The sequence below is a fragment of the Pleurodeles waltl genome, chromosome 2_1 (genome assembly GCF_031143425.1).
Source record: "Pleurodeles waltl isolate 20211129_DDA chromosome 2_1, aPleWal1.hap1.20221129, whole genome shotgun sequence".
NCBI classification, from domain to species: domain Eukaryota; kingdom Metazoa; phylum Chordata; class Amphibia; order Caudata; family Salamandridae; genus Pleurodeles; species Pleurodeles waltl.
Window position 1 is genome coordinate 613,273,916 of NC_090438.1, and position 16,280 is coordinate 613,290,195.

The 16,280-nt window shown below is 38.7% G+C and overlaps 1 protein-coding gene and 2 long non-coding RNA genes across 14 annotated transcripts in view; all 3 read right to left on the reverse strand.

Moving 5' to 3' along the window:
• AMPH (amphiphysin) overlaps positions 1–16,280 on the reverse strand; it is a 927,201-nt gene that overhangs the window by 858,681 nt on the left and 52,240 nt on the right. The window lies entirely within an intron of this gene.
• On the reverse strand, positions 1,596–2,389 carry LOC138259052 (uncharacterized). Its single transcript, XR_011198627.1, has 3 exons — positions 2,166–2,389; positions 1,725–1,813; positions 1,596–1,624 (listed from the first exon to the last, which is right to left on the reverse strand). It is a non-coding gene; the product is annotated as an uncharacterized lncRNA (long non-coding RNA).
• LOC138259056 (uncharacterized) lies at positions 7,412–8,599 on the reverse strand. Its single transcript, XR_011198628.1, has 3 exons — positions 7,982–8,599; positions 7,541–7,629; positions 7,412–7,440 (listed from the first exon to the last, which is right to left on the reverse strand). It is a non-coding gene; the product is annotated as an uncharacterized lncRNA (long non-coding RNA).

Below are 16,280 nucleotides of genomic sequence, written 5' to 3' on the forward strand. Positions count from 1 at the left end.
CAACTGATGTTTATCAAGCACTTCTTTCAAAATCTTGTCATTTTTTATTTTAACATCTGGCAAATTTAGGGCCTTGATTTCATTTTCTAATTCCTGTATGTCTTTTAATAATTTTTCCCTTTTTTCCTCCGCATGTTGTATTAAAATTGTCATCATACCTTTCGAAGTCTCGAAGAGCAATTGTTCCCACTCCAGCATGTGTTTAACCGACAAGTCGTCAAAAGTAGGGAATATAATTACTCTCAGGCCCCGAGGGACCTTTTTTTCTGTGATGTATTTTTGTAAAACTGTGGCATCCCACCATCGAGATAATTCCTGTTTTTTCAATTTTTCTAAATGTAGATATTTAGATCTCATACCTTCTGGGCAATTACCTATACCTTGGGAAACATTACTAGTATTTGGAGTATGTGAGAACATAGCATGAAAGATCTTGTCTCTCTCATCATCAAACATTGCCATTTTTTCGGAGTGCCTATTCAGCAACCCCTGTAGTATTAATCTAGTACTTTACGAAGTGCAAATAATCAATATGAACATATACAATCAACAACAAAAGGCAACTCATAACTTGAAATAAATGCACATTCTAAACATATAGGAAAAAACTTTTGAGTGCTCATACACTGACACACATCGTTGCCTTGATATGTACTTCCGGGTTTACAATAGTAGACCCGTTTTAATAATGAACAAACAATTCAGTGGGGCACATCAACAATCAATGTCTAAACTATTATATTATCAAAATGAGATGACATGAGAGAATCTAGTCTGATCAAACTAAATTGCTAATTGATAAATCTTCCTTTTCTGAAAAAAACAATAACTAACCAAAGAGAAAAACCATGTACTCATATAAAACTAACCAAACAGAAATGTCCATGCAAATAGAGAATTTTAATACAAAAGAATATATCATATTATACACATAGACATATAAACATATATACACAACATGTAGAAAAAGAATGAAAAGCCATCAGCCTACACATAAACATATAAACATATATACACAAAATGTAGAAAAAGAATGAAAAGCCATCAGCCGTCACGTGTTTCGTCCTGACTGGACTTCTTCAAGGCTGAGAGAATCACAACATATAACAATCAATTACAACAAATATATATATACAATATATACAAATATTACAATAAATACACATCCAATATTTTATCCTTTCCCTTTCCAAAATACAAAAAACTGATAAATTCTTTGGTCAATTAAGTACACAAGCTCTTAAAAATGCATATTATTTATACTATTTCTCTTGGTTTGAAGTTAAACAAGAAACTTCAAAGAAAAGGAAGAAAACCACCACCACAACCTCAGTGGTGAAGTGTTTATTTGAAGTATCCAACAATATATTTCCCATGTCCCCAAGAATAGGTCTGTTGAAGCCACAGCGATAGTTAGCCATGCAACATGCAAGCCCAAGTGTAAATGAATTTCTTTTTCGTTGGCATTCGATCAATTTATGTCTAAAATTTCTTTTCTTTCAAACGTAAACTACTTATAGCCCAGAATAACCCCTCATTGTGTAATGGTGAGGAAAAAGAGTCTAATAAATATATACCTTTATTTGCTTCTATGTCCGTATAATCATATACCATTTATCATCCTCTATGAAGAAGGAGGGGGAACGTGATAATTTAGTTACTCCCATTTCACTTGGCAAAATTTAGGGAATGCCAATAAAGTGTACTGTAGTGCAATTACTGACCTGTTTTAATCATAATCAGTCACTTCCTTGCTGTCTTCAAAATGAATCTAAATTACAGGAACCGTAAACCTCATGTATTGAGGAACCAACTGAAATATAAATAATTACAATAAATCCAATGTCCTCCCTAAAAGGAACTCAATTCCTATGTGATCATCTTTTATACCAATGTCTCCACACTATCCTGGTAATGGAGCCAGCATTCTAATAGTGCTCCGTTTTTCATTGAATTCGCAAATCTCATGTATTGAGGAACCAATTGAAATACAAATAATTACAATAAATCCAATTTCCTCCCTAAAAGGACCTCAATTCCTATATAATCATTTTTTATACCAATGTCTCCACACTATCCTGGTAATGGAGCCAGCATTCTAATAATGCTCCATTTTTCATTGAATTACATAGAATACATTTCCCAAACTTCTACCATACACTTACCTATATGCCTCTCTCTCTGTTCTTAAATCTCGTCCCTGTTCTATTTCCCGATGTATCTCGGCGAGAGCATCGAGGGCCTCTGTACCTCGTCTCACTCTCCCCGACTTTTCCAAAGGAAGTGTACATCCCTCGCCGGCATTTTGCGCGCCACATTAGTACTCAAACCAAGTTCATTAGCACTAACAACGGACAGAAGCTTACCCATAGAACCACGGCGGCCATTTTGAAGTGGTTCCTATTGAGTGAAAACTAACACAAAGTCAGGACGAAATATCGTCTATATCGTATGTAGACATTCTAAGACGACGATTTCAATACTTCAAATCCTTCGCCGTTATTTTAAACACCGCGTTAGCACTTAAACATAATTCATTAGCCGGAAAAAAAAAGAAAAAGCACCTGCCTATGCAACCGCGGCGGCCATTTTGAAGTGGTTCATATTTTGTAAATATTACCCCCCAATAAAGACAAATTGTCACCTATTTGCCAACCAAAGAAATACATTTTCAACCACCCAATATCATGATGGTAAAGTAATTTCTACCCCCAGTATGTACACAAATGTCACCTCAGTGAACATATAGAGTGAAGTCGTAACCGGTCTTCCCAACATATAGAAAATTCAAATGAGAAGGGAAAGAACCCTCCCTATCTTTCAAGGACACGAAATAGAAAGGATATTGACAAAGTTAGTAACTCGTATCATTTGTGTGTTGTTCTACATTCATAGTATGCCAAATGGATATATTCAGAGGAAATGGTACAACTCATCATCCAAATTCATGCCCATTTCAATCGTTCTTAATTTGATAATCCATTTTGCTTCATTTTTACACAAATCCAATGTTCTGTTACCACCCCTAGCGTTCACCGGGATTTGATTTATACCCATATATTTTATTAATGGAACCTCAGTTACTGGATGTTTATCTTTAACATGCCGTACTAGCGGTGATGCTATGTCATAATTTCTTAGGGCTCTGATATGTTCTTGAATACGTTCCTTCAAGGGCCTTATTGTGCTGCCCACATATATCTGGCCACATATGCATTCCAATATGTATACCACAAATTTCGTATTGCAGTTAATAAAAGTGGAGATTTTATATTTGTCACTACCATTGTAGCTGAATTCAGTGGTTTTATGCAATGCCATACTGCACATATTACAATTACCACACCTATAGAAACCCGCAATTTTATTCGGAAGCCATGTTGTTTTACTTTCCATTAGAGGTGGTAAGAAACTTTTACAGACTTCATTTCTGATAGTTTTACCTCTTTTATGAATCATTTTAGGTTTCCTAGGAAGTAAAGCAGCAAGTGTTTCATCTGTCTGTAGAACATTCCAATGTTTACATAGAATGTGATATATATTGTGACTGTTTTGGCTATATGCCGTACAAAAACTCATTGCTCTGTATGGTGAACTGTCTCGCATCTTTGTCTTTTGACCCAGTAGGGTGGTTCTACATGTTTGATCAATCTTTTTCCTTGCTGTTTTGATGACACGCTTGGAATAGCCTCTCTGTGTGAATCTATCTTCCAATTTATTTAGTTCTATGTTGCATACATTGGGATCGCTGCAATTTCTTTTCAATCTGGTCATTTCCCCAAATGGGATGGCTGAAATTTGACTTTTAGGATGCGCACTTTCTGCATGTAATACCGAATTGCAGGCTGTTGGTTTGCGGTAAACTTTCGTATGAATCTTATTATCTGTGACGGATATCTCTAGATCTAAAAAACAGACTTTGTTCTTGCTGAATTCATACGTCATTTTAATATTGAAGATGTTACAATTGATGTATTCATAGAATTCCTTTAATAGTTGTTCCGATCCAGTCCAGATCATTAAAACATCATCAATATATCTTCCCCAGAAGAAAATGTTGTCGGTAAATACAGAGGGGCCCTTCTTCCAAACATGTATTGCTTCAAAGAAGCCCATATATATATTTGCATATGAAGGAGAGAACCGCGAACCCATAGCTACTCCTTGTGCTTGCTTGAACCACTGCCCCTCATGTAAAAATACATTGTTTTCCAATGTAAATTCAATCATACATAGTATCATATCAGTATGTTCCATGTATGATGCAGATCTCTCAGACAGAAAATGCCGTACTGCTTGTAAGCCCTTATCTTTGGGAATACATGTGTATAAGGAAGATACATCTAAGGTAACCAGCATCATCTCTGGAGTCCAGTTCACGTCCTCCAGCTTACAAAGAACATCCTTCGTGTCCTGTAGATATGAAGGAATGTTTTTCACAACAGGCTGCAGATAGCTATCAATGAACTCGGAAAGTCTCTCCGTAGGCGCTCCTATTCCCGATATTATGGGTCTGCCTGGTGGTGAAATGGCACTCTTATGTAGTTTAGGTAATACATATATACAAGGTGATGTAGGATAAGGATTGAAGATATATTTGAATTCAAAATCAGAAATTAACCCCTGATTGCACCATAAGAATAATAGTTTTTCCAATTCATCAACAATCTTTTTAATGGGATTACATTGCAATTTAATATATGCTCTACTATCAGATAGTTGTCTATCTATTTCTTGAACATAGTCTGCTCTATCTAAAATCACAATGTTTCCCCCCTTGTCTGCCTCTTTAATCACTATATCGTGATTGCTTCCTAGTTCCTTGAGAGCCAATCTCTGTTTATTTGTTATATTAAACGATTTGTGAAAGTTGCCACTTTTAATTAGTTTTTGTAGTTTTCACAAATCTTCTTTCACCAATCTCCCAAATACTTCTATGACATTGTTACTGGGTAATTTGGGGGTAAAGCTAGATTTGGGTTTGAGGCCACTATTTAAAGATGTATCCTGAACAATTTTTAGGTCATTTAATAGGTCTAGCCTGTCCATGTTGTTATCATCCATATTTTCTAAGGTGAGTAAAAGTTCAATGTCTGCAATATCTTTGATAGTATAATTACTCACTGTAGTACTAATTGTGGTATCTAAAATTGTCTCTGTATGTTTTTCTGTCTTGTCTGCAAAATATTTTTTGAGTTTCAACTGTCGAAGAAATTTAAAGAAGTCAATATGTACTTGCATCATGTCACAAAGATTAGACACACAAAAACCCAATCCTTTGCCTAACACCTTAAGTTGTTCTTCAGTAAGAATATGTTTGGATAAATTCACAATCGAAATGCTGCTACAATCCTGCGCAGCATCTACTAACTTTTTGTTAGATGCCAATATCAATTGTTCTTGATTCTGCTCCTTGGTGCTCTGGTTTGCATCCCTATAGTTGATTGGTTTTTGACCTCCTCTTCTCCTTTTGCCTCTACGTGTTTTGGCCTTGCATTTTGAAAAGGCTGGTTGTAAGCATTTCTCTTGTTTCCTAGTCTGTACCTTTTTGCTTCCTGTAAAAAACTATTGGTGGGCATTTGGTCATCATTGGAATTTGAATTGGTATTATCACTTGATATGCTAGTGCTATCTGATTCATCTGATGTTATTGAAAAATCCGATTCATGGGTCACAACTCCCAATGTGCCCTTCTCATTTGTAGCTTGTCCTTTGTGAATGAAATTATCAAATTTCCTAGCGAACGTATAAATTCTGCCACTTTCATAATCTCTATCATCTCTTCGTAATTTTGCCATTTTTTTATTCCTGATATACAACTGATGTTTATCAAGCACTTCTTTCAAAATCTTGTCATTTTTTATTTTAACATCTGGCAAATTTAGGGCCTTGATTTCATTTTCTAATTCCTGTATGTCTTTTAATAATTTTTCCCTTTTTTCCTCCGCATGTTGTATTAAAATTGTCATCATACCTTTCGAAGTCTCGAAGAGCAATTGTTCCCACTCCAGCATGTGTTTAACCGACAAGTCGTCAAAAGTAGGGAATATAATTACTCTCAGGCCCCGAGGGACCTTTTTTTCTGTGATGTATTTTTGTAAAACTGTGGCATCCCACCATCGAGATAATTCCTGTTTTTTCAATTTTTCTAAATGTAGATATTTAGATCTCATACCTTCTGGGCAATTACCTATACCTTGGGAAACATTACTAGTATTTGGAGTATGTGAGAACATAGCATGAAAGATCTTGTCTCTCTCATCATCAAACATTGCCATTTTTTCGGAGTGCCTATTCAGCAACCCCTGTAGTATTAATCTAGTACTTTACGAAGTGCAAATAATCAATATGAACATATACAATCAACAACAAAAGGCAACTCATAACTTGAAATAAATGCACATTCTAAACATATAGGAAAAAACTTTTGAGTGCTCATACACTGACACACATCGTTGCCTTGATATGTACTTCCGGGTTTACAATAGTAGACCCGTTTTAATAATGAACAAACAATTCAGTGGGGCACATCAACAATCAATGTCTAAACTATTATATTATCAAAATGAGATGACATGAGAGAATCTAGTCTGATCAAACTAAATTGCTAATTGATAAATCTTCCTTTTCTGAAAAAAACAATAACTAACCAAAGAGAAAAACCATGTACTCATATAAAACTAACCAAACAGAAATGTCCATGCAAATAGAGAATTTTAATACAAAAGAATATATCATATTATACACATAGACATATAAACATATATACACAACATGTAGAAAAAGAATGAAAAGCCATCAGCCTACACATAAACATATAAACATATATACACAAAATGTAGAAAAAGAATGAAAAGCCATCAGCCGTCACGTGTTTCGTCCTGACTGGACTTCTTCAAGGCTGAGAGAATCACAACATATAACAATCAATTACAACAAATATATATATACAATATATACAAATATTACAATAAATACACATCCAATATTTTATCCTTTCCCTTTCCAAAATACAAAAAACTGATAAATTCTTTGGTCAATTAAGTACACAAGCTCTTAAAAATGCATATTATTTATACTATTTCTCTTGGTTTGAAGTTAAACAAGAAACTTCAAAGAAAAGGAAGAAAACCACCACCACAACCTCAGTGGTGAAGTGTTTATTTGAAGTATCCAACAATATATTTCCCATGTCCCCAAGAATAGGTCTGTTGAAGCCACAGCGATAGTTAGCCATGCAACATGCAAGCCCAAGTGTAAATGAATTTCTTTTTCGTTGGCATTCGATCAATTTATGTCTAAAATTTCTTTTCTTTCAAACGTAAACTACTTATAGCCCAGAATAACCCCTCATTGTGTAATGGTGAGGAAAAAGAGTCTAATAAATATATACCTTTATTTGCTTCTATGTCCGTATAATCATATACCATTTATCATCCTCTATGAAGAAGGAGGGGGAACGTGATAATTTAGTTACTCCCATTTCACTTGGCAAAATTTAGGGAATGCCAATAAAGTGTACTGTAGTGCAATTACTGACCTGTTTTAATCATAATCAGTCACTTCCTTGCTGTCTTCAAAATGAATCTAAATTACAGGAACCGTAAACCTCATGTATTGAGGAACCAACTGAAATATAAATAATTACAATAAATCCAATGTCCTCCCTAAAAGGAACTCAATTCCTATGTGATCATCTTTTATACCAATGTCTCCACACTATCCTGGTAATGGAGCCAGCATTCTAATAGTGCTCCGTTTTTCATTGAATTCGCAAATCTCATGTATTGAGGAACCAATTGAAATACAAATAATTACAATAAATCCAATTTCCTCCCTAAAAGGACCTCAATTCCTATATAATCATTTTTTATACCAATGTCTCCACACTATCCTGGTAATGGAGCCAGCATTCTAATAATGCTCCATTTTTCATTGAATTACATAGAATACATTTCCCAAACTTCTACCATACACTTACCTATATGCCTCTCTCTCTGTTCTTAAATCTCGTCCCTGTTCTATTTCCCGATGTATCTCGGCGAGCGCATCGAGGGCCTCTGTACCTCGTCTCACTCTCCCCGACTTTTCCAAAGGAAGTGTACATCCCTCGCCGGCATTTTGCGCGCCACATTAGTACTCAAACCGAGTTCATTAGCACTAACAACGGACAGAAGCTTACCCATAGAACCACGGCGGCCATTTTGAAGTGGTTCCTATTGAGTGAAAACTAACACAAAGTCAGGACGAAATATCGTCTATATCGTATGTAGACATTCTAAGACGACGATTTCAATACTTCAAATCCTTCGCCGTTATTTTAAACACCGCGTTAGCACTTAAACATAATTCATTAGCCGGAAAAAAAAAGAAAAAGCACCTGCCTATGCAACCGCGGCGGCCATTTTGAAGTGGTTCATATTTTGTAAATATTACCCCCCAATAAAGACAAATTGTCACCTATTTGCCAACCAAAGAAATACATTTTCAACCACCCAATATCATGATGGTAAAGTAATTTCTACCCCCAGTATGTACACAAATGTCACCTCAGTGAACATATAGAGTGAAGTCGTAACCGGTCTTCCCAACATATAGAAAATTCAAATGAGAAGGGAAAGAACCCTCCCTATCTTTCAAGGACACGAAATAGAAAGGATATTGACAAAGTTAGTAACTCGTATCATTTGTGTGTTGTTCTACATTCATAGTATGCCAAATGGATATATTCAGAGGAAATGGTACAACTCATCATCCAAATTCATGCCCATTTCAATCGTTCTTAATTTGATAATCCATTTTGCTTCATTTTTACGTAAGTCCAATGTTCTGTTACCACCCCTAGCGTTCACCGGGATTTGATTTATACCCATATATTTTATTAATGGAACCTCAGTTACTGGATGTTTATCTTTAACATGCCGTACTAGCGGTGATGCTATGTCATAATTTCTTAGGGCTCTGATATGTTCTTGAATACGTTCCTTCAAGGGCCTTATTGTGCTGCCCACATATATCTGGCCACATATGCATTCCAATATGTATACCACAAATTTCGTATTGCAGTTAATAAAAGTGGAGATTTTATATTTGTCACTACCATTGTAGCTGAATTCAGTGGTTTTATGCAATGCCATACTGCACATATTACAATTACCACACCTATAGAAACCCGCAATTTTATTCGGAAGCCATGTTGTTTTACTTTCCATTAGAGGTGGTAAGAAACTTTTACAGACTTCATTTCTGATAGTTTTACCTCTTTTATGAATCATTTTAGGTTTCTTAGGAAGTAAAGCAGCAAGTGTTTCATCTGTCTGTAGAACATTCCAATGTTTACATAGAATGTGATATATATTGTGACTGTTTTGGCTATATGCCGTACAAAAACTCATTGCTCTGTATGGTGAACTGTCTCGCATCTTTGTCTTTTGACCCAGTAGGGTGGTTCTACATGTTTGATCAATCTTTTTCCTTGCTGTTTTGATGACACGCTTGGAATAGCCTCTCTGTGTGAATCTATCTTCCAATTTATTTAGTTCTATGTTGCATACATTGGGATCGCTGCAATTTCTTTTCAATCTGGTCATTTCCCCAAATGGGATGGCTGAAATTTGACTTTTAGGATGCGCACTTTCTGCATGTAATACCGAATTGCAGGCTGTTGGTTTGCGGTAAACTTTCGTATGAATCTTATTATCTGTGACGGATATCTCTAGATCTAAAAAACAGACTTTGTTCTTGCTGAATTCATACGTCATTTTAATATTGAAGATGTTACAATTGATGTATTCATAGAATTCCTTTAATAGTTGTTCCGATCCAGTCCAGATCATTAAAACATCATCAATATATCTTCCCCAGAAGAAAATGTTGTCGGTAAATACAGAGGGGCCCTTCTTCCAAACATGTATTGCTTCAAAGAAGCCCATATATATATTCGCATATGAAGGAGAGAACCGTGAACCCATAGCTACTCCTTGTGCTTGCTTGAACCACTGCCCCTCATGTAAAAATACATTGTTTACCTTGTCTCAGGCCTGCCATTGTAAGGCCTGTGTGTGCAGTTTCACTGTCACCTCGACTTGGCATTTAAAAGTACTTGCCAAGCCTAAACCTCCCCTTTCTCCACATATAAGTCACCTCTAATGTGTGCCATAGGTAACCCCTAGAGCAGGGTGCTGTGTGGGTGAAAGGCAAGACATGTACCTGTGTAGGTTACATGTCCTGGTAGTGTAAAACTCCTAAATTTGTTTTTACACTACTGTGAGGCCTGCTCCCTTCATAGGCTAACATTGGGGCTGCCCTCATACAGTATTGAAGTGGTAGCTGCTGATCTGAAGGGAGTAGGAAGGTAATATTTAGTATGGCCAGAATGGTAATACCAAATCCTGCTGACTGGTGAAGTTGGATTTAATATTACTATTCTAGAAATGCCACTTTTAGAAAGTGAGCATTTCTTTGCACTTAAATCTTTCTGTGCCTTACAATCCACGTCTGGCTGGGCTTGGTTGACAGCTCCTTGTGCATTCACTCAGACACACCCCAAACACAGGGTACTCAGCCTCACTTGCATACATCTGCATTTTGAATGGGTCTTCCTGGGCTGGGAGGGTGGAGGGCCTGCTCTCACACAAAGGACTGCCACACCCCCTACTGGGACCCTGGCAGACAGGATTGAACTGAAAGGGGACCTGGTGCACTTCTTAGCCACTCTTTGAAGTCTCCCCCACTTCAAAGGCACATTTGGGTATAAAACAGGGCCTCTGCCCTACCTCATCAGACACTTGCTGGAGAAGAAACCTGAACCAGAATCTGCATCCTGCCAAGAAGAGCTGCCTGGCTGCCTAAAGGACTCACCTGACTGCTTTCTACAAAGGACTGCTGCCTTTCTGTTGCCCTGCTGCCTTGCTGAACTCTTGTCTGGCTGTAAAAGTGCTCTCCAAGCGCTTGGATAGAGCTTGCCTCCTGTTCCATGAAGTCTCAGGACCAAAAAGACTTCTCTTTTTCATTTGGACTCTTCGTGCGCCGAAAAATTCGATGCACAGTTTGCTCCGCAGCGAGAAAATCGCCGCACACCGACACTGATCGACACAACACCTTCGGGGCAACCGGAACTTCGACCCACGGCCTCGCAAGGACAACGCCGCCCGACTTCCAGAGGGGAAATCGACGCAACGCCTGCCGTGAAACCGAGAATTCCACGCACAGCCTCCCGGAACGACGCGCAGCCAGAAAACAAGCCGAAGAATCCATGCACAGACCCCGGGACATTTGGCAATCCCGCGACCCACAGAAAGAGACTGTCCGCGTGCCGGAAAACGACGCACGACTTCTCCGCGTGAAAAATAACGACGCGAGTCCGTGTGTGCAGGGTTAGAAATCGATGCACACACCATTTTTCCACGTATCTCTTCTTCTGCGGCCCTTTGCAGAGATTTTCCACTTTAAACCCGGTACTTTGTGCCTGAAAGAGACTTTGTTTGCTTTTTAAAGACTTAAGACACTTTATATCACTTTTTAGTGATATCTCTACAATTTCACATTGCATCTTTATTCGTTTTGACCTACAATTATCCTGATAAATATTATATATTTTTCTAAACACTGTGTGGTGTATTTTTGTGGTGCTATATTGTGTTATTGTATGATTTATTGCACAAATACTTTACACATTGCCTTCTAAGTTAAGCCTGACTGCTCATGCCAAGCTACCAGAGGGTGGGCACAGGATAATTTTGGATTGTGTGTGACTTACCCTGACTAGAGTGAGGGTTCTTGCCTGGACAGAGGGTAACCTGACTGCCAACCAAGAACCCCATTTCTAACATATTGTTCTTATGTTTTTGAACTTTTGATCTCTCGCACAAGAAAGGAAGGCTGTTCACAGACAAAATAACTACTAGGGGGGTGGATTGGTTGCTGATTGGTGGGCTACTTATGACTACGTTTTGTTTCCCATTGGCTACTGATGTTTGCTTTTTTGGGATTTGTAGTTATGACTGCGATGCTATTTAATAAACAAGAAAAGAGAACGCATAATACTCGTCTCCGTATCTTTAATAAAATTAAGAATTTCCTTCATAACTTACTGGGAAAATCTACATTGTTGAACAGTAAGAAAAAAGAACCACCTGTTGCTGGAACAGGGCACGGTCCATTGTGCCTGAAGGGTTTCATCTGTTTTGATGAGAATCATAAGCATTTGTCATTTCATCTATCAAGGTTTTGAATTCCATTAAAGTCCTGAGGCATTCACACCTGTCCCAGTCCTGGTAGGTGTCTGTTGATAGAGATTGACTTTCAGTAAGGTGCCTACCCACCTGGCGCAGTCAGAGATACGTGGCTCCTGCCAGGCCTAATGGGCTGTTCAAGAGCAAACTGTTTTCATAGCAAGTGCTTCTTTAAGATTAGTTTCCTGGCATGCATTTCTACAGTCTCTGCCAACACTGCGTTATTTTAAAAGCTGGGAAGAAAATTATATTTCTTCATACTGCGTATTTGTCCCAGCTGTGTCGCCAGATGATTGCATATCCTGGTTAGGACCCATAATGTGCCAGCTTCTCTCTGTACGGCTGGTGCTCGTGCCAAAAAGCCCTATGTGAGGCACACAGCACACTAGGCCTGATTTACAAAGATTGCCTTACTGTTGTAATACGTGTGGCTTGCATCTGAAATTCTGGAGGTTTATTCCTGGAATACAGGACTAAGGAAGGATTACTGCAAGAGTATGGCACAGCAAAATCTTTGTGAATCAGACCCTTTAAATTTCATTTTGACCTCCACAACAAGGCTTTGAAATGCCGTTCTTAGTGGATTTGATGTGATTCTACCTCTATTGTCACCTGATTTCAGATGTTGAAATCTCTGAACTACAGCAGAATACCGTGTAAGTTCAAGCTTAATGCTGAATTTACTTGCTTAACACCTTGTAGAAATTCACATAGAGATTCCTGACAGACATAAATGCCTTTAAGTGTGGATTTCTCCACCACATGTATGTATATCTCACTCAAGGGGTGAGTAGTGGCATTTCAAGGCATGGATTGCCTGCACACATATGCATTTGTGGATATGACCCTAGATATGTTAGAGGCTCAAGCAGGATCTTTCTCCAAGGGAAATGTTTTTCTCTACAGAGAAAAAAAATTACATTTTCAAGGAGGACTTTCACAGAGGGATCCACCTCCTTTCACCCTCCCCTGTAAGTAATTTTCAGCCACGGAGATATCTGCGCAGGGGAAATAGGAGCTTTTTAAAGGCGTCACATCACATTCTTAGAAGTATGCTGTGAACCCTGCGCCTGTTATAGCTATCCAGGAATACTTCTGGAAATGTTAGTGGGCTGTAAAAAAGAGAAAAGATCACGCAGGCGGAGGCATAAATCTAGGGGCGGCTCCTCTGCTAAGGCTGAGGAGCATCACCCCACTGGATTATGGGAAAAGGAAAGATAAAATGTTATTATCATTTTATATTTCCTGGGAGAAGGGGCGGGCAAGGCTGGATTGGAGGGAGGGGGCTGGAGGAGGGCTATGTGCACACAAAGTGCGCATGTCTGCTTGGCCGGCCATGTGGGACCGGTCATACAGACATGCGCACTTTGCATGTTCTCTACCCGGCTGTATTGCACAGCTGAGTGGAGAACATGCCTAGGCTCCCATTTCCAGTCTGAGCGGCGAAGCAGGCCGCTCAGACCAATCACAAGCCTGCTGTCATGCTGCTGACAGCAGCGTCGTGATTGGCTGGGAGCCTGTGGAGCCACACCACCCGGAAGAGGACGAGGGCGGAGGGGAGACGAACGTGTCTTCCCCACAGGTACGTTTTTTTTTTTTTTTTTATTGACACACACCCTTGTCCTGCCCCTCCTGCCTCGCCACCCCCATTGAGTGGCAGCCGCCACTCCATAAATCTTAACATGTTCCTCTCTGTGCCTTGTGTGACTAGAACTTTACATTGGTAGGTAGAGATTGCTTTAGGATGATTTAGGATGCTGAGTCCAAGTGCTTTCTTCTGATTATAATTGTACTTGCAGTTTCTTAATATTAATAATTACATGTATGAATATACTTTAAAAGGATCTATTAATTTACATGTTGTTTAATTCTTAACGACCAAGAGGCACTTGAAGACAGGTTTTAATGACCGGAAAATATTTTGGCAATGCACCAGTAGTCACTTGCAGACGGCGGAATTTTATTACACATGAAATATATACCGGAAATTTTAACTGAATTATAATAGCAAATGCGACAAAATCTACATCCTGAATGTGCTCACTGCGGGGTCCTGCTGACAAAGCAGTAGGCAATTAGATATTCCAAAGATGTATAATGTTAATCTTTCCCAGGAAATGTACCAAACACTGAAGCCTGTTTCTCTTGCCTAAAGGTTGCACATCCTTTCTCGCACAAGGACCACATTTATTGGATTCTGTTGATATAATAATATTTCTGCAATAACGTTTCTTTTATTGTTTTCTAAAAAAAGATTAAAACGATTACATAGCAAAACAAATGAACAAAGCACACATGCAGTCTTCGTGCTTTCAGTGTTGTTTAATTAATGCCCAGAACTACTACCAATGACAGTATCTGTGTAGGAAGCACTACAAACCGACCGAAATGTCTCCTTTGGTGTAGTTGTTATCTTTACCAAGCTCAATGAAACTCATTTTATCAGCCTTGGAATGAGAAAAGGTATGACTCACATCACTGGAATTTAAAATCATAGCCATCAAGCTTCACACATCTACTTAGCACACCTGTAGTATTCAGCACCACATATGTTTTTTTTTCCCTTTTCACACGTTATCTTGTACTCTCAAATAAGTGAAGTATACTGATAGTTGCTTCCTTTTTATTGTGCAGTTTTATAAAGCACGAACTCGACCCAATGGGATTGGAGTGCTTTACATGAGCAGTTAAACAAGGACACATTCATTTGTTAGCATGAGTAGATTAGGTGATTTGCCCGGATTGAACTTTAAGTATATGTTTATACAACACATTAAACAGCCAGAACGTTTTTTAAATGGCTGTTGAAGATATTCTCTGAAAGATCGTAGTATATTCCGCTCCCGGCTGTTCAGCTCTTCAATTTTGTATGAATTGTTCGGAGGCTAGGAGAGGTCAACTAGGTACAGTGAGATGTGGTAGGGAGTCTGGCTTCATCGCCACTTTTGAGCATGCCTGGGAGGCTTGTACCCTCAACACCTCTACCTGTCCCTCCTGCTCCATTTTGCTACAACAAAAGACGAACCCCGGGTTTTCCAGCACTAATGGGGCATCTCCGAGGCTGCCTCAAGCATAATTTAGGGTGTAGTATGCCTCCCTGTGTACTGGTAGGTATACTTTTAGGAGCTAGGCACATAGTCCATTCCTTGTGGCAAGGAGGGGGTTGATAGATCCGGAAGAAGCTCTGCCAGACTTTACAAGATGGCTAAAGATCCTAACCTATCCCTCCCCTTTTGCAAATCACAGCCACACTGAGGGGATTGTGCTCTTTACGCTAGGATCAGAATAGACCTAACGGTCAACAAAACACAGTGAGCCCGAGCACAGCTAAGCCATTGGTTCAAGTCAGACAAAGGTATAAAGCTACATTTCAACTGGTGGAATTCCAAGTAAACTACAGTCTATACATTGATTCAACACATAAACAATGAAGCAATCTTCCTCAAAAATAAATTTAAGACAAGTATTCTCAAATCTTCAGTGGGTTATCTGAAAACTCGCATGTCTTCTGCCGAGATGTGGGCAGTTGTGGCCAAAAACATCAGCCTCTTACTGTTACTTCACTGTTGTACATTCAACTCAAAGTCAGAGAGAACACCATGACCGGGAACAAGGCCAAACCTCTTTCATGCCAAAGGATCCAAACATCCATCCTACACAGAAACAAAGTGTTAGAAATTGGGCTTTTGGTTGGCAGTCAGGTTACCCTCTGTCCAAGCAAGAACCCTCACTCTAGTCAGGGTAAGTCACACACAATTCAAAATTAGCCTGTGCCCACCCTCTGGTAGCTTGGCACGAGCAGTCAGGCTTAACTTAGAAAGCAATGTGTAAAGTATTTGTGCAATAAATCATACAATACCACCATATAGCACCACAGAAATACACCACACAGTGTTTAGAAAAATATATACTATTTATCAGGATAATTGTAGGTCAAAACGAATAAAGTTGCAATGTGAATTTGTAAAGATATCACTGAAAAGTGATATAAAGTGTCTTAAGTCTTTAAAAAGCAAACAAAGGGGGTCATTCCGACCGCCAGGGCCG